Here is a 24,680-nt window from a genome sequence, read left to right on the forward strand (position 1 = left end):
TGAAGTGTAGTCACTGTTGTAATGTAGAGAAACGCAGCAGCCAATTTGCGCACAGCAAGATCCCACAAACAGCAATGAGATAAATGACCAGATAATCTGTTTTAGTGACATTGTTTGAGGGATAAATATTGGCCAGGACATCGGGGAGAACTCCCCTGCTCTTTTTCGAAATAGTGCCTTGGGATCTTTTACGTTCATTTTTATCTTTTTATGTCCACTTGAGAGGGCAGACGGGGCCTCGGTTTAACATCTCATCCAAAAGACGGCACCTCCGACAATGCAGCACTCCCTCAGTACCGCGCTGGGAGTGCCAGCCGAGATTATGTGCTCAAGTCTCAGGAGTGGGGATTGAACCCGTGACCTTCTGACTCAGAGGAGAGAGAGTGCTACCCGCTGAGCCACGGCTGGCACCAGAAAAAAAACAGAGGGAGAAAGACAAAGAGAGGGCGGGACAGCGAAATAGAATCAAGGCAGGAAAAAGAGAAGAGGCAGCAGCGGGGAGTAAATAGGGAGCCCAAAAGGAAAAGAAAATAAACGCTGAATGCTGGAAATCTGACACAAAAGTAGAAAACACTGGACACACACAGCTGGTCAGTCACAATCTGAAAACGGAAAGACAGGTTATCGTTTCTCGTGGGACCTTTCACCAAAAGCAGAAACATTAATCTGTCTCAAGTCACCCAGGTGCTGAATCTTTTTAATTTATTGAAGCTGGCTGCAGTGCCGCCTTTCAGTCACTGGATGGCATTTGGTGACTATCTCACGCTGCGTTTGTAACGCAGGCGAGTGGACCTCCCGAGGCATTGCTCGCCGAGAGTCAAAGGGTAAGGGTCAAAGTTTGTGAGCGGTTTGATAAGGCAGCGGAGGGAGTGGCTGGCAGTAAAATGTTTTGCGATCAATTCCTGGGAAATTCCAGCCAATCAGAAATAAAAGTGACAGACGTTTTTGTCCTGCAGGCATGACTGAAGTGTGATGTACGCAGCTCTTTAACATGTTAATGATTAGTAGATAGATAGAATGATTCAGCACAGAAGGAGGCCATTTGGCCCAGCGTGCCTGTGCCGGCCGTCTGAAAGAGCTATCCAATTAGTCTCACTCCCCCCTGCTCTTTCCCCATTGCCCTGCAAATTTTTCCAATTCCCTTTTGAAAGTTACGATTGAATCTGCTTCCACCGCCCTTTCAGAAAGTACATTCCAGATCATAACAACTCGCTGTGTAAATAAAAATTCTCATGTGCCCCCGGACATTTTTTGCCAATTATTTTAAATCTGTGTCCTCTGGTTACCGACCCTCCTGCCAGTGGAAGCAGTTTCTCCCTATTTGCTCCATCAAAACCCTTCATCATTTGGAGCACCTCTATTAAATCTCCCCTTAGCCTTCTCTGCTCCAAGGAGAACAATCCCGGCTTCTCCAGTCTCTCCATGTAACTGAAGTGCCTCATCCCTGGTATCATTCTAGTAAATTTCCTCTGCACCCTCTCCAAGGCCTTGACATCCTTCCTAAAGTGCGGTGCCCAGAATTAAACACAATACTCCAGTTGAGGTCTAACTAGTGATTTATAAAGGTTCACCATCATTTCCTTGCTTTTTGACTCTATTTATAAAAGGCAAGGATTCTGCATGCTTTTTTTTTGAGATAGATGTTAAAGATAAGTTAAACTAATGTGAGTTTGGTGTTCTTCAAATGTATCAGTCTCACAATGGAGTCAATAAGACGGTTATGTGGGAACTTTTACATCGGTACAATAAGGGGGCCCTCTTCTGGGATCAGTGGCACAGAGCAGCAGGAGCTTCTCGCCACAACTTATGTAAGACTTAAAAAAAAGTGTAAAAAGTGGCCAATTCCTCACCTCAACGAGCCCCCAAAATTTAAAGATTTACAAACTAGCCAGCGGCACGCGATTTACACTGAGGTCAGTTTTTCTGAACCAACTTTCCTATTGAAAAGTCAGTGGCATATGGGCTAAACAGCCCATCCTCGACAGAGCCACTCTCTCAGTAAACCTGCACATGACAGGACCATTGGGCCTTTCATAGGAACAGGAGTAGGCCTTTCAGCCCCTCGAGCCTGTTCCGCCATTCAATTAGATCATGGTTGATGTGTAGCTCAGCTCCATTTACCTGCCTTTGATCCAGATCCCTTAATACCTTCACCCATCAAAAAATCTCAGTCTTGAAAATTTCAATTGTCCCCCAGCATCTACAGCCTTTTAGGGGAGAGAGTTCCAGATTTCCACCGCCCTTTGTGTGAAGAAGTGCTTCCTGACATCATCCTTGAAAGGCCTAGCTCTAATTTTAAGGTTATGCCCCCTTGTTCTGGACTCTCTCACCAGAGGAAATTGTTTCTTTCCATCTACACTATCAAATCCTTTAATCATCTTAAACACTCCAATCAGATCACCCCTTAATCTTCTATACTTGAGGGAATACAAGCCTAGTCTATGTAAACCTATCCTCATAATTTAACCCTTTTAGCTCTGGTATCATTCTGGTGAATCTGCGCTGCACCCCCTCCAAGGCCAGTATATCCTTCCTGAGGTGCAGTGCCCAGAACTGAACACAGTTAGGGAAGAAATTGAGGGGAGGAGGGGAAATTATACAAACAATAACAAAAATTTGCATTTGTATAGCGCCTTTAACATGGTAAAACATCCCAATCATAGAATCATAGAGAGTTATGGCACAGAAGGAGGCCATTCAGCCCATTGTGTCCATGCTGACCGAAAAAGAGCTATCCAGCTTAATCCCACTTTCCAGCACTTGGTCCATAGCCCTGTAGGTTATGGCACTTCAGGTACACGTCCAAGTACTTTTTAAATGAGTTGAGGGTTTCTGCCTCTACCACCCTTTTGGGCAGTGAGTTCCAGACCCCAGACCCCACCACCCTCTGGGTGAAAAAAATTCTCCTTAGCTTCCCCTCTAATCCATTTACCAATCACTTTAAATCTATGCCCCCTGGTCACTGACCCCTCTGCTAAGGGAAATAGGTCCTCCCTATCCACTCTGTCTAGTCCCAAGGCACTTCACAGGAGCATAATCAGACAAAATTTAACACTGTCCCACATAAGGAGATATTAGGACAGGTGACCAAAAGCTTGGTCAAATAGATAGGTTTTGAGGAGCGTCTTAAAGGCGGAGAGAGAGAGATGGAGAGACTGAGAGGTTGAGAGGTTTAGGGAGGGAATTCCAGAGCTTTAGGGCCTTGACAGGTGAAGGCACGGCCGCCAATGGTGGAGCGAAATAAAGGCCAGAATTGGAGGAGCGCAGAGATCTGGGAGGGTTGTAGGGCTAGAGGAGGTGACAGAGATAGGGAGGGGCGAAGCCACGGAGGGATTTGAAAATTGAAGGGTTGCTGGACCAGGAGCCAACGTAGGTCAGCGAGCACAGGGGTGTTGGGTGAATGGGACTTGGTGTGAGTTAGGATACGGGCAGCAGAGCTTTGGATGAGCTCAAGTTTACAGAGGGTGGAAGGTGGGAGGCCGGCCAGGAGAGCATTGGAAAAGAGCCTATTTTGATGGATTCAAAAATTCGCAAAAGACATTTGGTATTTAAAGAGTTAAAGAGCTGGAGGTTTGACATACGAGACACGAAACTAAAATAAACGTAAATTTAGATCTTCAAGCCAGGGCAGCGAAGATTGCTGATGAACATTACACACAAGCTAATTCATTGAGAAATTCTTCACAAAGGGATTAAGCAGGAATGCTGTGTCGGAATTACGTGGCTGTATCTAATAAGAAGTTTATCCGGACTCCATTGTGTGACTGAATCACACTTAGCTCCCGCTGGGGGCCTCTCTTCTGATGAGAGAATGAGTTGGAAGCATCTGTGGACAATGGTCACAACAAAATACTAATCTGGCTTTAATCAAAAAGAAAGAACTCGCATTTATATAGCGCCTTTCATGACCTCAGGACATCCCAAAGCACATTACAGCCAACGGAGTACTTTCTGAAGTGTAGTCACCATTGTAATGTAGGAAACGCGGCAGCAAATTTGCGCACAGCAAGATCCCACAGACAGCGGTGAGATAGATGACCAGATAATCTGTTTTTCAGTGATGTTGGTTGAGGGATAAATATTGGCCCAGGACACCAGGGAGAACTCCCCTGCTCTTCTTCAAAATAGTGCCATGGAATCTTTTACGTTCACCTGAGAGGGCGGACGAGGCCTCGGTTTAACCTCTCGTGGGAAAGGTGGCAATTCCGACAGTGCAGCACTCCCTCAGTACCGCACTGGAGTGTCGGCCCGGATTTTGTGCTCAAGTCTCTGGAGTGGGGCTTGAAACCCACTGACCTCCTGACTCAGATTCGAGAGTGCTGCCCACTGAACCACGGCTGACACCAAAAGGAAGCTAACGAGAAGATAAAAAACGAGCTGCTGAACCTACTCACTAGAAACCCAGAGCCAGCAGGGTACAGAGAAGCTGGAACTGTTTTGGTACAGCAGTTAAACCATTAACTGATCAAAGAGGTTGTAGGTTTTTATATTAACATCGTTCAGGATACAGATTTAAACACAATTCCAGCCTGTTACTGAACCACATAAACTGAAAGAGCTAACATTGCCAAGACTCAAACTGACCATTACCGTTAAACTGTACCGTGCTGGGCAACAATACGATGGGCATGATTTTAACTTGGAGCCGGGAATGGTCGGTGGATGGATTTGCGCTGAGGGAACCCGGAAATCAAGTGAGCGCATTTAAATTTGCAATCGCAACTCGATTGCGGGCACTTATGTTTACTTCTGGGTTTCATGTCTCCAAGCTGCGCAGCGGGCCTATATACGCCTGAATAACACGATTTAAAGCCCACTATTTAAAGGGCCAGTCCAAGAATGGATTTTGAAGAAGAAAGGAGAAATAGAGTGTCCAGGAAAGCAAAGGCTGCCCCTTGATTTAATGACGTCTCCCTGGATGTACTGCTGGCTGCAGTGAGTGCCAGGAGAGAGGTAATGTTTCCAATGGATGGCAGGAAGAAAACTGGCTCTCTAACCAAAAATGCTTGGCTGGAGGTGGCCGAAGAGGTGAGCAGCAGACGCACGATGTCCAGGTCTTGGACGCAGTGTAGCAAACGTTTTAATGACCTAACCAGGTCAGGAAAAGTGAGTACATTTGCTGATTCACCCACATCTTGTGTTGTTCAACACCCCTCCCCTCCGTCACTGTGTGTCGGCACGCCTACCCCATCACAACACTCCTCACGCCCACTTAAGTGTCAGCATCAACCGTCCTTCACTTTCTATCACTTCCTCAACTGCCCGTTTATTCACCCACCACTGCCACTCACCCCAATCCTGATGCAATGTGATGTATCTGTCTGATTGTCACCCACTGATGCAACTCTTTCATGGTCAGCCTCACCCAAAGCATTGCACCCATCGGGTGAAAACATCACCTTCAGTCACTCACAGGTCAGTCGTCTGTCCCCTTGTAGGAGGAGAGCGCAAAACGCAAGGGAGAGGAGTAGGGCTGGACGTGGCCCACCACATATAGTGGAGCGGACATGGAAAGGAGGGCATGGAAATAAGTCGGACCATCGAATGCCAATCCATGGGAGAAGGAAAGACGGGCAACCCACAGATGGCTGGTGATAGAACTTTAACATCTTTCACACACATGATAAATTGATTTTATTAATAATTGAACTGTTCCAGACCTCAGTGTGGTCATTGGGCAGATTGTCACTTTTGCGATGAATCATTAATATCGCTTTCTGTTGTCTTCCAGGGGCCTTCACGAGGAATCAGCAGAGGAGCTCATTCCTTCGGAGGGTGCACCGTCACAGGACATCCAGCCATGCACCAGCGCAGATACTGGCACTTCAGTGGGTCCTGCTAGACAGGTAGTTGGGTTGTCACCTGGTGAATCACCACTCGCAAGTGAGCACGAGCAGACACCGGTGGCGGGGGCAGCTGTGGAGAGTCCGTGTCGGGGGGGCACACTCCTCTCCAAGCTCTGCTCAGCTGGACACAGACGCTGAACCCCGGGGGCCATCATTGAGAAGGAGAATGATTGAGGTGCAGCAGCAACTTTGCGAGGTACTGGAGAAAGTGCCACGGACCCTCTCCACGATAGCGGAGAGGATGGAGGAGTCCAACTCCATCGCTAGTGGAATGGTGGTGCAGGGAATGTCTGCGATGGAGGGAATGGGGGCCTCCATTGAGCTTCAAGCACGGCTCTCAAATGAATCCATTCAGGTCATAACAACGTCCATGCGGACTCTGGATGCCAACATGTCTGTCATCTTAAACAGTCTGATAAATACCTTAGCACAGGCCTTACAACGCGGCACATCTGCTCACCAACCTGCTGTCCAGCAGAGTGGTGGGGAGTGATGTGGCCCTGGCCCGGGAGAGGGATGATGGCAAAAGGGGACACGGAAGTGGGGACTCCACTCAAAGTGCTCCCACGTCTCATCCTTGCCCCCCTCTTCAACCAGTACCTGCAATGCCCAGTCTGCCCCTGCACAGGTGCAGGTGGAGCAGTCTCTGTCGGGGCCCTCATGGTCTCAAAAATTCAGAGGTCATAGGCCGAGACCAGTCAGGGCAGGAATCTGAGCAACCTGCCACTACCTCTGCTGCAGCCACAGGGGATGTACCATGTAGAAGCACCAGTAAGAGAAAGGCTAAACAATTGTAGTTCACCAAGGGTGTTTAACGAGCTGTCATGTTGTTAATTTGTATTTTTTTTTGTTATGGCACATTAAATTTGATCATTATCACCACCACTGCCACGTCCTGGCCAGTATTGCGTCCCATGTGTGAATTTGCCCTTTCATGTGCTTCACATGAATGCCAAGACGTGATGCCGCCCATTGGGCGCGTGTGCAATGGGTGTATGTGTGGTTGAAGGACCTTGAGCTAAGGGTGGGGGGTGGAGGGGGGTTGGTGGTGGTGGTGGGGGGGAGGGGGAGTTGGTGGTGGTGGGTGGGAGGGGGGGGGTTGGTGGTGGTGATGGGGGAAGGGGGGTTGGTGGTGGTGATGGTGGGGGAAGGGGGGGTTGGTGGTGGTGATGGTGGGGGAAGGGGAGTTGGTGGTGGGGGGGGAGGGGAGTTGGTGGGGGGGGAAGGGGAGTTGGTGGTGGGGGAGGGAAGGGGAGTTGGTGGTGGGGGGGGGAGGGGAGTTGGTGGTGGGGGGGGGAGGGGAGTTGGTGGTGGTGATGGGGGAAGGGGGGTTGGTGGTGGTGATGGGGGAAGGGGGTGGTGGTGGTGGTGATGGGGGGAGGGGGTTGGTGGTGGTGATGGGGGGAGGGGGTTGGTGGTGGTGATGGGGGGAGGGGGTTGGTGGTGGTGATGGGGGGAGGGGGTTGGTGGTGGTGATGGGGGGAGGGGGTTGGTGGTGGTGATGGGGGGAGGGGGGTGATGGTGATGGGGAGGGAGGGGGTTGGTGGTGGTGATGGGGGGAGGGGGGTGGTGGTGATGGGGAGGGAGGGGGTTGGTGGTGGTGATGGGGGGAGTGGGGTGGTGGTGGTGATGGGGGGAGGGGGGTGGTGGTGGTGATGGGGGGAGGGGGGTGGTGGTGATGGGGAGGGAGGGGGTTGGTGGTGGTGATGGGGGAGGGGTGGTGGTGGTGATAGGGAGGGAGGGGGTTGGTGGAGGTGATGGGGGAAGAGGGGTTGGTGGTGGTGGTGGGGGGAGGGGTGGTGGTGGTGATGGGGGAAGAGGGGTTGGTGGTGATGGGGAGGGAGGGGGTTGGTGGTGGTGATGGGGGAAGGGGGGGTTGGTTGGGAGGTGGGGGGTTGGGAGGTGATGGTTGTCCAGGCGGCCTGAGTATTTCAGTCTTCAATTTGCACAGCTCATTATGGGAACCTGTGAGAAATGAGGGAGTCCCAGGCCTCACGGGCAGCAATGTGTACGGTGCTCTGGCGATGGGTTCCCCATCTTCATTTTCCTCCTCCTCAGATGTACCGTGGAATAGATCCATTGTGCCCCCCGCGCCCGATCCTGATCTTATCAGTTGTTGGTAAATTTGTCTGAACACAAGAATTCTCAGTCTCAACAAAGAAATCTCAGTTTAAACACAAAGAACTTTCAGCCAAAGGTTTGTCTGAGAGAACTGAGTGTCGAACTGTAATAACTCACCCTTTGAGATGCGTCAGTCACAGGTTTAAAGGACCAAATGAGTTTCGATGCAACTCGCCTCCGTTTCAATGGCATTCTTCAGAAGCCACAGGAGACACGTTCAGTAGTTAAATCGGTTTCTGTTGCAGAATCCACAAAAAGCAAAGTACCCGCATTGGCCCTTTAAATATCGGCCCGCCGGCTTTAAGCGGGGACAGGACTTCTGGGTTCCTGTTGTATGCGCGCATCCTAACACGCCTGGGTTAAACCCGGAAGTGGGTGCATTAGAGCCGGGATGCGGTCCCGCACCAAAAACCTGCTACTTTAACCTCCCACCAGCCCCCAATCCACTCGTTCTTGGGGGTTGAAATTACCCCCTAGGACTCTGAACTGAATTATAAAGTTGAAAGCAGTTAATGCTGCGTTATTGTGATTCCACTGTCAGTTATCCAGGCTGACAGTCCAGCGCAGGGAGTGCTGCACTGTCGGAGGAGCCGTCTTTCCGCTGAGACGTTAAACCGAGGTCCCGTCTGCCCTCAGGTGGATGTAAAGAAAGATCCCATGGTACTATTTTGAAGAGCAAGTGAGTTCTTCCCGGTGTCCTAGCCGATATTTATCTCTCAACCAACACAGATTATCTGGTCATTATCTCATTGCTGATTGTGGGATCTTGCTGTGCGCATTTTGGCCGCCGCGTTTCCTACATTACGGCAGTGACTACATTTCAAAAGTACTTAATTGGCTGTAAAGCGCTTTGGGATGTCCTGAGGTCCTGAAAGACGCTACATAAATGCAACTCTGTCTTTCTTTTTATCATTCTGTCTCTGATGCCTATTGTCTTAAGTGGGAGTAATGTAATAAAGTATCAATTAGTTAAATAAACTTATTCCTCTCAGGTGAGCCAAGAGTTAAGTATTGCTCAGTCTGAGCTCTGCTGAGTTCCCGCTAGTGATCGAACTGTGGCTGGATCCTTTTAATTGCGAATGATTCAAAAGCCAAATCAGGCGCCACGCATAAAACAACCTGAATCCTGCTCCATTATCCTCACGTACATCACTCCTCTCCTCCCAGAGAATCTTCCCGAGCCTCAATAAAGGTTAACGCTTCAAAGGACGACAGCTGTGCTGCACATATGTATCCAGTCCCTCTCTATTCTCTCACGGATTATCCTTTATATGAAAGTGCGAGTACTGAATAAAGCAGAAAGAAAACAGCCAAAAGTTAAGGGCTTGGCAGGTGCTCAAACATTCCACAGCCCGAGGGCAAATATCTGGCAAATGAGGGTATAGCCGTTGCACTGGTAACTTTGCAGTAAACATGGCCAAACTAAATATAGAATAGGCAAGACAAACAACCGTGCTGTGACATGCTGGGAGAGGGGGGTTGGGCCCTGTTTCGCAGTATGCCAGAGAACAAATAAAACTCTCAAAATATTTCGGCTAATTTCTTAAATGGAAGTATGATAGCGAGAGCCCTTAAAAGGGTGCAATGCTAGGACTGCACGTTACAGACTGAGCGAGAGGATTTTGCCAGTAATTCAGGACGACTCTAAGCTCCCCCTTCCCTAGGGTTGCCAACCCTCCAGGATTGTCCTGGAGCCTCGGGGAATTAAAGGTTAATATTCTGGACGCTACTGCGGGCAAAACTCGGAAGAAAAACCAAAAGGGCATTAAAAAAAAATGGTGTATTTTTTCATTTTCTTTGAACATTTCTATTTATTAGTTATAAAAAAAATTTGGAGATGGGGAAGAGGGGCTGTTTGACTGGGGGCAGGGCAGTTGGAACAAGGAGGTCATATGATGAAACCTCCAGGAATACATCCAACCAGAGTTGGCAACCCCTAATGTTTTATTTTCCTTTTTGTAAAAGAAATTAATAAATGTAGATGGTGTGATTTTTGTCATCAGGTCCAGCTCACCTGAGGAACTGTGCTCAAGGTGGCTGCATAATAGCTTTTTTGCAACAAGTGGGACTTGTGTAAGGCAACTATAAGATGATTTCTGTTTTAATTCATTCTCTGAATGTGGGCGTCGCTGGCAGGGCCGGCATTGATTGCCCATCTCCTAGGTGGCGTTAAGCCTTCTTCTTGAACTGCTATTTGCGGCTTGATACACTGACTGGCTCGCTCGGCAACCGTAGTGGGACTGGAGTCACATATAGGCCCAGATCGGGTAAGTGTAATAAATTGGATAGCCAGGTGGTGAAGAATAGAATACTAGAGCCTGGTCTTCAGTTGCTTCCAAGCCTTTATTCGCAGAGCTTAACATTGCCCACTCAACACCCTAGATAAGCTCTTAACTAAATGGATACAAGAGAGTCCCCAATTGATACCCACCACCTGAATACAATTAACACTAATTGATATAATTCATACGGATACAATTAACAGTAAGGGCGGCAGGTTTTATTCCCTAAAGGGACATTAGTGAACCAGTTGGGTTTTTTATGACAATTCGACAGATCCATGGTCACTTTTACTGGTACCAGTTTTTTCTTTGAAACTGAATTCAAAATCTCAAATTGTCGTGATGGGATTTGAACTCACGTTTGCTGATTATTAGCCCAGGCTTCTGGATCGCTAGTCCATACTGAGTCACACAGATGAGGAAAGTCTCAGATTTGATCCCTGGTCTGTGCTAAATTAGCTAGATTCGGCTATGGCAGTGTTAGGGGTGCTACAGTTTACTTCAGTGTCCCTGGCGGAGGGGCAGAACAAAAAAATCAGCCAAGGTTCCTGCTCCAAATCAATGTCCAATGGTCTCCATTGGAAAGCAAGCTGTATGGATGGCCACTGATGACAGGATTGGGCAGTGCTGTTAAACTCCCTCTATCCCCTCATTAGTCAACTGGCCTCCCAATGCTCACAGACTAGGCTCACACATGGCCACCTGGATGAGTGACTGAAAGCAGCAAGCACCAGGGAATCCCAGCAAGAGTTAATGCCTTCAGGAGAGGAGGGGAGGCAATTGAAAGGGATGGGAGGGTTTTGATAGAGTAAATAAGGAGAAACTGTGTCCACTGGCAGGAAGGTCGGTAACCAGAGGTCACAGATTTAAAGTAATTGGCAAAAGAACCAGAGAGGAGTCGAGGAGACATTTTTTTTTTACGCAGCGAGTTGTTATGGTCTGGAATGGGCTGCCTGAAAGGGCGGTGGAAGCAGATTCAATAGTAACTTTCAAAAGGGAATTGGATAAATACTTAGAAAGGAAAAAAATGCAGGGCTGTGGAGAAAGAGCAGGGGGAGTGGGACTAATTGGATAGCTCTTTCAAAGAGCTGGCACAGGCACAATGGGCCAAATGGCCTCCTTCTGTGCTGTATTATTCTCTGATTCTGTGGAAATAGATCTTGGCCCAGCTGAAGCTATGTTGCGCAGAAAGCCCTTGGATGTGAGTTTTCTAGGTTTTAAGTATCAGTGGTTTGAAGATACACTTCAAACCATCTCGACTCTCCCTCCCTTACTCTGCTTGCTCCTCTACCTACCCCTGAGGCAGGACATATCATGGACTGGTGCCAGAGCAGCTTCTTATGCAAGCACATGGAACATTAGACAAAAGCAGATGGGACTTGCACAGACGAGCCTCGATACGAACTGGCAGCAATCCAAGGGAGAGAAGGAAACCTGTAGAAACAGTCCTCAATCACTGTGTACTAACACTGGGCCGGCTTGTTTGTGAGAGGCAGAAACAAGGGAGTAAGGCCAGTAGAGACAAGCCCCAACAAAGGCTGCTACCATCCCAACTGACTACATTTCCTCATTGTCGTTCCTTACTTTAATTGAGGAGCATGTGAAAAAGGGCAGGTAAAGACCAACTGGTCTACTGAGCCTGAGCCCATCGCTGTGCAGTATAAACTCCCCACACCATCATCCCCAACACCTTCTCCCCCTCCCACTCCAGACCACCCACCACTAGCAATCTCCTGAGCTGAGACAAAAAGAGAGATAAAACTTCATAGAATCATACAGGCACAGAAGGAGGCCATTCGGCCCATCGTCCCTGTGCCTGCTCTTTGAAAGAACTATCCAATTAGTCCCACTCCACCTGCTTTTTCCCCATAGCCCTGCCAATGTTTCCTTACCACGTATATATTTTGGAAGTTATTTTGAATCTGATTTTCATCGTTCCACCATTGGCGGCCGTGCTTTCAGCTGCCTAGGCCCTAAGCTCTGGAATTTCCCTCCCTAAACCTTTCCGCCTCTCCACTTCACTCTCCTCTTTTAAGACGCTCTTTAAAACCTACCTCTTTGGCCAAGCTTTCGGGCATCTGTCCGAATTTCTCCTTATGTGGCTTAGTGTCAAATTTTGTTTGATAATCGCTCCTGTGAAGCGCCTTGGGACGTTTCACTATGTTAAAGGCGCTATATAAATGCAAGTTGTTGAATCTGCTTCCACCACCTTTTCAGGCCGTGCATTCCAGATCATAACAACTTAGGCCAATTTAGGAAATATCTCTGGGAAATTCCTCTGCAGCCACCCTCCCCCCCCCCCCCATCCCCCCACCCCCCCAAGGTGATCGAGCGCTAAGAGGCCACGACGAGAGGGAGACACAACCCTAATGACCCACCTGCCTTCTACACGTAGATACGTTTGCCACAAAAGTCTCTGATTGAGATACTTAGGTGAAGGCCAAATTCTCACAGCACAAAACATCATCCTACTGAAAATAAGGAGGTTGGAAGCTGAGGTGAATAGAGAAGTAATGGTTGGGCTAATGCCAAGTTTCCATTTTAAAAGATTGTAGGAGGAAGGGAAGACTGAGTGGGGTGAGGAGGAATAGTTTTGAGCTCTTGCAATAGAATAAGAGCGGCAGGCAGTGGAATAGATCTTGATTCCCAAACAGTGAGGGTTGCCGGGGCAGGATGAAGGTGTGTAGAGTGGTGCATTTGGGGAAAAAAAAAAGAGAAGCAGTTTCAGAGAAACGCCGGCCATGGTATTATTGCTAAAATAGCAAACATGCTAAATGTCCGCACTTCTGTCAGGCTGTGTAACTACTTGTTTTCGTGTGTCAGGCAGTTCTTGAGTTGCCAGTTGGAAGCAGCGCTGAGAGGAGTGACTAAGTGAGTCTGATGCAACAGCAGCCGACTCAGGTAGGCTCAGCACTGAGTGGATGGCAGGGGAAATGGGTGGCAGTGAAAGGGGGAAATGAAAGGGGGAAATGGGTGGCAGTGAAAGGGGGAAATGGGTGGCAGTGAAAGGGGGAAATGGGTGGCAGTGAAAGGGGGAAATGGGTGGCAGTGAAAGGGGGAAATGGGTGGCAGTGAAAGGGGGAAATGGGTGGCAGTGAAAGGGGGAAATGGGTGGCAGTGAAAGGGGGAAATGGGTGGCAGTGAAAGGGGGAAATGAAAGGGGGAAATGAAAGGGGGAAATGGATGATGATGGTGATGAGAATGGCAAAAGCTGGGAGCGGTGCTCTGTGGGAGGGGAGAGTGGACAAGGTGGGAGCAACGCTTTGAGGCGGGGAGGAAGGAAAGTGATGGCATTAACTGAGAGGGACTGGGGTAGCAGAGTGCCAGCATGGATGGGGCTGGGAGAGAAGAGGGTGGGGAGTTGCATGGGGTACAGTGTCTGTGTGACAGGGTGGGGAGTTGGATGGGGTACGGTGTCTGTGTGACAGGGTGGGGAGGTGCATGGGGTACAGTGTCTGTGTGACAGGGTGGGGAGTTGGATGGGGTACAGTGTCTGTGTGACAGGGTGGGGAGTTGGATGGGGTACAGTGTGTGTGTGACAGGGTGGGGGAGTTGGATGGGGTACAGTGTCTGTGTGACAGGGTGGGGGAGTTGGATGGGGTACAGTGTCTGTGTGACAGGGTGGGGGAGTTGGATGGGGTACAGTGTCTGTGTGACAGGGTGGGGGAGTTGGATGGGGTACAGTGTCTGTGTGACAGGGTGGGGGAGTTGGATGGGGTACAGTGTCTGTGTGACAGGGTGGGGGAGTTGGATGGGGTACAGTGTCTGTGTGACAGGGTGGGGGAGTTGGATGGGGTACAGTGTCTGTGTGACAGGGTGGGGGAGTTGGATGGGGTACAGTGTCTCTCTAAACTGGATCTGGAAGAGGTAGAGTTTCTTTGTGAACTGGGTCAGAGGGGAGGGGTTGGATAAGGGAAAGTGACTGTGGTAATTTTTGTGTAAGTAATGTTCTGTTGAAGATCCAAACGTCACTTTGCTTGCTCTTTTTTTATAGATTAAAATTCTATCAATTGTGAAGTATAAAAGTTCTTAAAATTAGCCAGACTCTAGCATTTTAATGTAAAAACATTTTCTGCAGGAGACATCCTTCGAAATGCAACATCAAAATTTGTGCCTTCAACAGTTGGATTTTTCCCCTTCAGCCCTTCTTCGTGTCTTTTTTATGTTGCGTGTCTTCTAATACAGGTAAAGGAATGTTGTGTATCCGGACAGTTAACGGTACAGAGTCCGAGTAACGACTTTTCACACGTTGGGCCAGGTTTGAGTTGACGGTTTTTTTGGAAGTTGCTGCTCAGCTTATGCTGGTTTGCCAGTTTGGCACGTACGGAATATAGAGTCAGCCAATGGGCAGAGAGGTTGGAGGCTAGTGGTGAGAGAAACAATTGCCTTCGCTGGCCCTGTAAGGTTTTCAAGGGATTATGGAGCAAAGGCGGCTAAATGGAGTTGAGGTGCAGATCAGACATGATCTCACTGTATAGCGGAGCAGGTTCGAGGGGCTGAATGGCCTACTCCTGTTGCTTATGTTCCTATGGAATATGCTTTTTCTTGTATCCAGTCCAGGACTCTGTTAAATCCATTAGAAGAGCCTCCCCACATATGGGAGCAGTATTCAACTGTTGGAGTGCCGTCTACTGCAAGGATACTTGCAGCTTATATGCACCAAACAGACCGTTAATGCCAGCGGCTGCAATGGTCAGTTGCTCTCTCAGCTTTGTCTCCAGCTCCTTCCAGGTATGCTGCAATGGTGTCCTAAGGGGGAAAGTGTTCTGGGGTGGCAAACAAGGCCAAGCTCCTCACAACTGCCCCAAGCAGTAACACCTCCTGTTCACCAGCCAGAAAGAAAAAAGTTGCATTGATATAGCACCTTTCACGACCTCAAGACGTCCCAAAGTGCTTAACAGCCAATTAAGTACTTTTGAAGTGTGGTCACTGTTGTCATGTAGGAAACGTGGCAGCCAGTTTGTGCACAGCAAGATCCCACAAACAGCAATGAGATAACGACCAGGTAATCTGTTTTAGTGATGTCGATTGAGGGATAAACCCCCTTGCTCTTCTTCAAATAGTGCCATTGGGTCTTTTACATCCACCTGAGGGGGCAGACAGGGCCTCGGTTTAACTCCCTCAGCACGGCACTGGAGTGTCAGCCTAGGTTATGTGCTCAAGTCTCTGGAGTGGGACCCACTGAGCCTCAGCTGACATTAGAGGTGGTTATTGCCATTGTTAAAACAGGGCAATCAGAAAATCTAGGCCAGCATGTGAGAGACAGAGACAGAGAGAGGTATCCACACACAGTGACAGAGAGAGAGAGAGAGATACGCACAAATAGATTGACAGAGAGAGGGAGAGAAACAGAGAGATACGCACAGATGGAATGACTGAGAGAGGGAGAGATACGCACAGATGGAATAAGAAAGATAGAGAGGGAGACAAAACGAGAGATGGACAGACAGATGCAGAGACACCCAGATATGTATTTTAATATTTTGTAACATATCCTAAATGGTCACTGCACCTGCCTCTCTTGTTAATGAATGTTCTTATAAGCAGATTTATTTATACAGCTGCAGTTTCTATTTATATTTTTCTACCTACTGTAGCTGAGCAAAATACTATTCAATATTTTCCAGGAAATGACATTCATTTGGAACATCACTGTCTGTTATGAAGAGAAGCCAAGAATCAGCAGTGTGTATTTTACTGTTCAGCTCTAATTCCTGACCCTGCGACCAGCTGGAATTGGGAGGGGGCAGGGTGGGTCCAAAAATGAGAGGCCAGCACCTTGGGCTAGGGGTTGCCAACCCTCCAGGATTGGCCTGGAGTCTCCAGCAATTGATGATTAATCTCCAGGACGCTGCCACAAGCAAAACCGAGGAGAGAAATCACAGTGGGGGATTAAACAAGATAGTCTTTTTGAACACTTCTGTTGACTAGTTATAAAAATATTGGAGATTGGGGAAGAGAAAAGGCTGTTTGACTGACAGTCAAGAATCATCCAATCGGGTAACAAAGAGTTTTATCGCTTTCCGATTGGCCGCGGGAAGGTGGGGCGTCGCGAGGGTAGACATGTCAGGTGAGCAATGGCAGGAGCATGGTGGGGGGTGGGGGGTGGGGGGTGGGGGGAAGTCATGTGATGAAACCTCCAGGAATAAACTCAACCAGAGTTGGCAACCTTACCTTGGGGATAAATGTAACTTTTATTGTCGGGCGAATGAGCTGCCCAATTTTGAAAAATCTTCCAGGGTTCTCAATAAAGAAGCACGTTCACTAAAACCGCATTAATCATACACAATGCTGCCACTGGCCAGATTGGTGTACTAGCCAATCTCCTGTGGCATTGCTCACGAGTAGTCTGAGGCAGAAATTAGCTGTGACGTTTAGCTGTTAAAATGGAACTGTGTTTAGTCCGGCCTGTCCCTTTAAAGGCATTGTGGGGGTGTGGTCTAATTAGGCATACCCTGAGGTCAGTTGGAGGCTAATCGCTGAGGGAAGTTTCTGTAGATTGGCAGTTGCTTGTAAATCCCTGGATTCAGCCTAAATCATCATGATCAGAAAAAACAGCTTCCTTTTTTTTTAGTTGCAATACACTTCTTGTATGATACTCTTAATTCATCACCTCAAATTATTGCTACGACCCCCACCCCCCAGTGACAGACCTGTGAGCACCAGTACTTCACCCTAATGTCATAAAACTCAAAATGCTCTCCAGGTATAAATCAAGTTTGGAAGGGCAGAATCTTAAATTGGACTGCTGGATATTTTCCACAGCTCAAGTGGAGATGTAATTGAGGGAAAGTTTCACCTTCACCACCTAAAGAAAGAACTTGCGATTATATCACACCTTTCACGACCTCAGGATGTCCCAAAGCACTTTACAGCCAACGAAGTACTTTTTTTTTTGAAGTGTTATCACTGTTATAATATAGTGAAACTTGGCAGCCAATTTGTGCACAACAAGATCCCACAAACAACAGCAGGGAAATAGGACAGGAGGAGGCCATTTAGCCCCTCGAGCCTGTTCCACCATTCAATGAGATCATGGCTGATCTGTGACCTAACTCTATATACCCGCCTTAGCCCCATATCGCTTAATATCTTTGGTTAACAAAAATCTATCGATCGCAGATTTAAAGTTAACAATTGAGCTAGCATCAACTGCCGCCTGTGGAAGAGAGTTCCAAACTTCTACCACCCTTTGCGTGTAGGATTATTTCCTAAGTTCTTTCCTGAAAGTCCCGGCTCTAATTTTTAGGCTATGTCCCCTAGTCCTAGAGTCCCCAACCAGTGGAAATAGTTTCTCTCTATCTACCCTATGAGATACATGACCAGATAATCTGTTTTAGTGATTCAAAATGGAACTGAATATCGAGTGGGTTCTATAACGGGCGAGTGATCCGTTCCAACAGTTTACCGCAGCGAAGATGGAAGTTAACCCCTGATTAATTTTTCATTCGGCCACCATTACTGAACTCCTAATGACAACACATATCACACATCTATTATACAGTCTGTTCACAGACTGTACGTGAGGTGTCACTCATGAGGGGATACTGGGTAAGTAAATTCCAGCTCTTCTGTCACTCACACAACTTGTCCAGCTCTCCATTACCACCTCCTCTGCCTTGCAGCTCACACAAGTTTACAACATGCACAGAGAGCAGATCAAGCCTTGGATAAGGCAAACAGCACTAGATTTGAGTGAATTCTTCCCTTCTAGTGCATGTGCGGGAATTGGCACAGGAACATACCACGAGGCAATCAATCCCAGATGCAAATGAATTTCCAGATTGCATTGTGCACTATGCCTCCCTCCCATCATAGCCGCAGAGGACAGCCAGCTGGGAATCGCAGCAATCTAAAGGAATTAAGCACAGTTGCAGATTTCTCAAGTTTCCCCGAGTTTGGCTGAATCTCCTGAGAAGACCAGAGATGATTTAAAATGATACTCCACTGACAGGATGCAGAATCCCTCATCCCTGAATAGAGGCCTGGATTCAATTTTTAAAAAATATTTTTCTAAGTGCACTCTGCAAAGCACACAGATGTGGAAAATCCCAGATACTCTCCCATTTCTCAATGTACAAGTGTGCATCGGAGAGAGGATTAAAGCTATTTTCTTTGGGGGTGGGGGAAGCAATGGTGCAGCATAACTTCTGATTCAGAAGGTCATGGGTTCAAGTCCAACTCCAGAGACTTGAACACTCCAGTGCAGTACTGAGGGAGTTCTGCATTGTCTGAGGTGCCGTCTTTCAGATGAGATGTTAAACCGAGGCCCCGCCTGCCCTCTCAGGTGGACGTAAAAGATCCCACGGCCACTATTTCGAAGCAGAGCAGGGGGAGTTCTCCCCGGTGCCCTGGACAACATTTATCCCTCAACCAACATCACTAAAACAAATAACAGATTATCTGGTCATTTATCTCTGTTGTTTGTGGGATCTTGCTGTACGTGTTTCCTACATTACAAGTGACTACTCTTCAAAAAGTACTTCATTGGCCGTGAAGGGCTTTGGGACGTCCTAAGGTTGTGAAAGGCGCTATAGAAATGCTCTATTTTGTGTTCAGTTCTGGGCATCGCGTCTCAGGAAGGATATGAAACCTTGGCAGACTCACCAGAATTATAATGGGCCTTAAAGGGTTAAATTATCAGGACAGATTGCATAAAATTGGCTTGCATTCCCTTGCGTTCAGGAGCTAGAGGGTTGGTCCAATTGAGGTGCTAAAATGATTTGATAGGGTAGATGCAGAGAAGCTGTTTCCTCTCTTGGGGGGAAAATCCGGAACAAGGGGGCACAGGCTGTTCAGGAGCGAGACCAGGAAGCACGTTTACACACAAAGGGTAGTGGAAATGTGGAATTCTCTCCCCCAAAATAGCTGTGGATGCTGGGGGTCAATTGGAGCTTTCAAGACTGAGACTGAGATCGATAGATTCTGTTAGAGTATCAGGGGATATGGGAGCAAAGGCGGGTAAATAGAGTTGAGGTACAGATCAACCATAATCTGATTGAAACTATGATCTAATTGAATGGTGGGACAGGCTAGAGGGGCTGAATGGCCTCCGCCTGTTCCTATCTGTTTCCCTTTTTTTTAATCCAATTTCCTTCATTCTTGGCTTTATATTTTCCCAAGGGGAAAAACACTTGTTCATAAATAAATAAACAAATTTCTGTTTGTATTTTAACACACTTGCATTGCATTCCACTGTCTGTTACTTTAACTTGAGCTCTAAACTGTTTATATTTAACTCTTTCCTTTAAGACAGCAACAGAGGAATGTCAGACAGCTACATATAAACCAATGGACACTAGTCACCAACAGACATTTATGGAGCACAATCAGATAATTAATCTTTGGGCGAGGACTTCTTATTGTATCCACTGAACTGGCCATATGACCCACAACACGTACAAACCCATTCACTCTCTTAACTTGGTACCCCACTGTCCTGAAATGGAGTCAAGACAGGGGGCATCGGGTACAACAACAAACAGGAGAAACGTGGGAATAATAATAATGGGGTAGTTGTTATAAATTGGATAGCCATGTGGTGAAGGACAGAATACTAGAGCCTGGTCTTCAGTTGTTTCCAAGTTTTTATTCACAGAGATTCCCCTCAGACACCACACCCTGGATCAGCTCTCCTATAAAAAGGATACCAGAGAGCCCCCAATTGATACCCACCACCTGAATACAATTAACACTCATAGAAATAAATCATACAATTAACAGTGGCTGGGAGCAGTTACAAAGAAATCTTGTCTGAAAAACAGAGTACGAGTAAAGCTGGAGACTGAATTATCTTCACTGTAAAGTGGGCGAGTGTGGACATCGGGTGAGGTTAGAATTGTAACCAGAACTGAGAGGATATATTTATCAGGAAAGGCTGAGGCTCTTCTCTCTAGAAAAGAGAAGCTGAGGGGTGACCTGATAGAGGTCTTTAAGATAATGGAAGGGTTTGATAGAGAAAATGTTTCCACTAGTGGGGTGGGGTCCAAAACTAGAGGTCATAACATAGGAACAGGAGTAGGCCATTCAGCCCCTCGTGCCTGCTCCACCATTTGATAAGATCATGGCTGATTTGTGATCTAACTCCATATACCTGCCTTTGGCCCATATCCCTTAATACCTTTGGTTGCCAAAAAGCTATCTATCTCAGATTTAAATTTAGCAATTGAGCTAGTATCAATTGCCATTTGCGGAAGAGAGTTCCAAACTTCTACCACCCTTTGTGTGTAGAAATGTTTTCTAATCTCGCTCCTGAAAGGTCTGGCTCTAATTTTTAAGACTGTGCCCCCTACTCCTAGAATCCCCAACATAAATATAAAATAATTGCTAATGAGCCCCAATGAGGAATTCAGGAGAAGCTTCTTTACCCAGAGAGTGGTGAGAATGTGGAACTCACTACCACAAGGAGTAGTTGAGGCGAATAGCATAGATACATTTAAGGGGAAGTGAGATAAACATTTGAGGGAGAAAGGAATAGAAGGATATGCTGATAGTGTTCGATGAAGTAGAAGGCAGGAGGCTCATGTGGAGCATAAACACTGGCATAGACCAGTTCATAGTACGGTACAGCACAGAAGGAGGCCATTCTACCCATTGTGCCTGTTCCAGCTCTTTTGAAAGAGCTATCCAATTTGTCCCACTCCTTTCCTCCGCCCTATCCCTGTAGCCCTGCAATTTTTTTCCCTTCAAGTATTTATCCAATTCCCTTTTGAAAGTCACTATTGAATCTGCTTCCACCGCCCTTTCAGGCAGCGCATTCCAGATCATAACAACTCGCTGCGTAAACAATGTTTTCCTCATGTCCCCTCTGGTTCTTTTGCCAATCACCTTAAATCTGTGTCCTGTGGTTACTGATCCTTCTGCCACTGGAAACAGTTTCTCCTTATTTACTCTATCAAAACCCTTCATGATTTTGAACACATGAATCGTGTGTTTCCCCATGCGGTTGTGAATTCTCCCCTTAACCTGGCTCGAAGGAGAACCACCCCCAGTTTCTCTCGTCTCTCCAAGTAACTCAAATCTTTCACCCCTGGTACCACCTACAACTCTGCTTGTACTGCGTCCTCGGCCATTCTAAAAGGATCAGCGAGTGCCAGCAGGCTATTCGGCCGAGTGTGGGACAAGCATCGTATCTAAAACCCAATTCTAACCTCACACGCCCACTTTCCAGCAGGAATCACTGGAGAAGCGATCAGGAACAGGAACTCTGGCTGATCCCAATCCCCTCCCTAGCCCAGGGATATCGAAGCCGACTGTATTCAGCCGTAATTCCTGCCCCAGCTTGTGAACGAAAAAAAAAACTCTCCTTCAAAGCTGAGGGGAGGAAAATAAACTAATCAGGGGGCGAAAAGGTAAAATGTAAAGCGAAATACCTGCAGATTCCAAACCAGGCCTATAGAAGGCCCAGTGAGAGTTTACATAGGACAAACAGCCTCTTTATATAAATATTTCTCGCCTTGTCTATAATCCCATTACTAATCCGCAGCAAAAATCCACTGATATTATTTATTTTCGCTCGCTTTCATTTGCCAAACCCCTGAATTAACTTCCCACCACCACATACAACAAGTCCACAGCTGGACTCGATTTCGCTACATCCGCCAGCTCGATACATTGTTTCCCCCCCCCCCCCCCAAAAAAAACCTTGTTACAAATTAACCAACAAGAGAAAAAAAGAAACAATGTTGCAAAAAACAACATAAACAGACACACACGGTCCTCACTCACCCCAACTCCAGCGGATCCTGTCTGTCTCTGCAAATTCCGGGGTCGGCAGTTCCAGGGTGCTCATGCTATTATATTAAAATTAAAATTCAAAAATATTGTTCACAATCACAGAAAATCTCCCCCCCCCCCCCCTCCCCGGTCGTTTACTGGAGGCTGGGGATATGGAGAGGTTGAAGGGAGAGTGGGTAAACGCCGCCTTTCCTCCCTGTTTGGTGGAGAGGGGGTCGCTCCCCTCGGCTCTGCAGCACGTCGCCACCGTTCAGTTTCATGCCTGTCGATTTCTCTCCCCCCCCCCCCCCCCCCCGCTTTAAGTTAATTTCACGGCGCCTCCTGTGATCGGGGATTTCCTGGAGCGGGAGAGGAGGCTCCCTCAGCCCGCCCTGCCCACCGGGGTGGGTGGGTGGGTGATCAGGACTTTCTCGAAGCAGATTTTGTTCTTTTTCCCCCCCCCCCCCCCTTTCCCTTCACTCTCTACACCTCACACACCCCTCCCCACCACCAGCTGCCTCAGGAGGGGCAAGGAAGTTCCTCAGTCCCCCACTCCCTCTCCTTCGCACGGCAGCACCCTGATCGACTCTTCTTTATGTTGTTTTTCTCTCTCGGTTTCTGTGTGTCACCCCCCACCCTCCTCCTCTCCTCTCCTCTTTCTCCCGATCGATTCCCTCTCAGTTCCTGGGAGCTGTCAGCCATGTGCGGGTGTCCGCGGCGTCCTAGAGAGACTCGAATTTGACTCCAGATTTTGGTGCAGCAAGCAACGTGACAGTCCAGCAATGAGTTATCCGTGATAATAGCGGGCTAAAGTCTAACGCACTGGCGTGACATTTCTCTGTCCGCTAAGCGGAGGCATTATACCATTTAAAGGAAACATGTTGAACAATTGGGGATCTGGGGTGGAGAGTGTTGCACCAAGCAGTCAGGACAAACCGGCTGTTAGGTCAGTTCATGGACTCCCAGGCTGCCCATAATTTCTGCAGCCTGGAAGATTCCCTGTCTCATGTCCACGCTGAATTCCAGAGTTTGCAGACCCTGTTCCACTATTTAAGGGGGCTGCTTCTCAAGTTTTGGCTCCACTCCAGTCCCAAGCTCCTGATCTTTGGCCATCCTCGGGGTCTGCTCCAAGGTGACCATCTACAGGTCCGGGCTAGACGCAGCCCGTTGTGGGGGTGGAGGGGTCGCTCCGACTTCCTGCCTCTTCCACGGCATTCTCCGCGCCCGGGCGGCCCTGGAGAAGGATCACACGGTGTCTGCCGGTACGCTTAAGGCTTTCCGCGACCGGTGGGCACCGCAGGGATTGGAGTGCATGGTTGATGAGGACAGTGGCATTTTGGTTTAATTTGTATGATTGAATGTGTCATAAAAAAACAGGTTAACGCCTGGGGCTCTTTTCTCCAGAAAAGAGAAGACTGAGGGCTGACCTTTAAAATTCATTAAAATTCTGAAGGAGTTTGATAGGAGAGATGTAAAGAAGACATTTCCACTTGTGTGGGAGTCCAAAACTGGAGGACATATAGAAAAGATGGTCATTAATAAATTCAATAGGGAATTCAGGAGAAACTTCTTTACCCAGAGAGTGGTGAGAATGTGGAACTTGCTACCACAAGGAGTAGTTGAGGCGAATAGTATAGATACATTTAAGGGGAAGCTAAATAAACACATGAGGGAGAAAGGAATAGAAGGATATCCTGATAGGGTGAGATGAAGAGGGGTGGAGCATAAACACCGGGATAGACCAGTTGGAACGAATGGCCTGTTTCTGTGCTGTAAATTCTATGTAATTCTATGTAAGCTAGCAAGCAGAGAGAACTGTCAAACCAACCTGTTATGCTTTGGACTGTAATATAGCAAGGTGAAGTGTTACAGCACGCTCCACAAGGGTTATCCATTTTTTCAACCATTTATAGTAGCCTTTAATGTAGGGGGGGAAAGAGGTGCAAGGGGAAAATATCCCCTGGTCCCACTCCCCTACCCTTTCCTCAGACCCTTTTCAAGTTTTCTATTCCAAAAATGTATTCACTTGCCTTTTTAAAAACCATTATGGATTCTGATTGGGCCACTGTGCCTGTTCGGGCATTTTTACCTGATCTTCCCCCCATCCATCCTCTGCAGAAAAAAATCTCCCAACCTCTCCTTGGTTCTTTCAGTGATCACCAATAGTGATTTCTAGGGAAAGTATGTTTAATCTCTGGATATTACCATTTGTCAGGAAATCCATATTTTAAAAGAGCAGAGGGAGGTATTTCAGAAGAATGTTTTAAGTGACCGTACACTAACAACCCACTGTGTGATTTCAGAGCCCTTAAATATTGTTTCCACAAAGGTTTCATATATTAAAGTTTTTTAACTTTGGGGGTAATTTTAACCAAACCAGTCCAGTGGGAAACTGACAGGATGGGATTGGCTGCCTGTTTTACACCCTGTCCAATTGGGCAAGATGGCAGCCAATCCAATCTCGTTGGTTTGCCGGCGAGCAGGTTTGGTTAAAATTACCCCTCTTTCTTTTCCCCGGGTGTCGACAGCCCTCCGGTACGTTACTCCGGTACATGGGCCTTTCTTTGTGTGTGAAATTTACGCTCATCCAAGTGAGGCATGTTGGCACTGGGGAATGGATCACTTTTCACGTCAAGCCAGTCTCGGCCCCATCGCACTCTCGGGTCGGGTGTAGCACGGTTAGATGGAAGGTTAAGCTTCCTCTATTCTGCCCAAC

At 47.6% G+C, this 24,680-nt stretch overlaps 1 protein-coding gene across 2 annotated transcripts in view; it reads right to left on the reverse strand.

Moving 5' to 3' along the window:
- The window catches only part of LOC137344597 (ETS domain-containing protein Elk-4-like), a 42,724-nt gene extending 20,484 nt beyond the window's left edge, over positions 1–22,240 (reverse strand). The window contains exons 1-2 of one of the 2 annotated variants that reach the window (XM_068007674.1): positions 21,977–22,240; positions 9,116–9,253 (exon numbers count right to left, since the gene is read on the reverse strand). The gene's annotated coding sequence lies outside the window, so the exon portion shown is untranslated. The remainder of the gene's footprint in view (positions 1–9,115; positions 9,254–21,976) is intronic. The other variant, XM_068007673.1, reaches the window with a different exon arrangement.
- Positions 22,241–24,680: the final 2,440 nt, after the last annotated feature.

Source organism: Heptranchias perlo, chromosome 27 (assembly GCF_035084215.1).
Source record: "Heptranchias perlo isolate sHepPer1 chromosome 27, sHepPer1.hap1, whole genome shotgun sequence".
In the NCBI taxonomy this organism is placed as follows: domain Eukaryota; kingdom Metazoa; phylum Chordata; class Chondrichthyes; order Hexanchiformes; family Hexanchidae; genus Heptranchias; species Heptranchias perlo.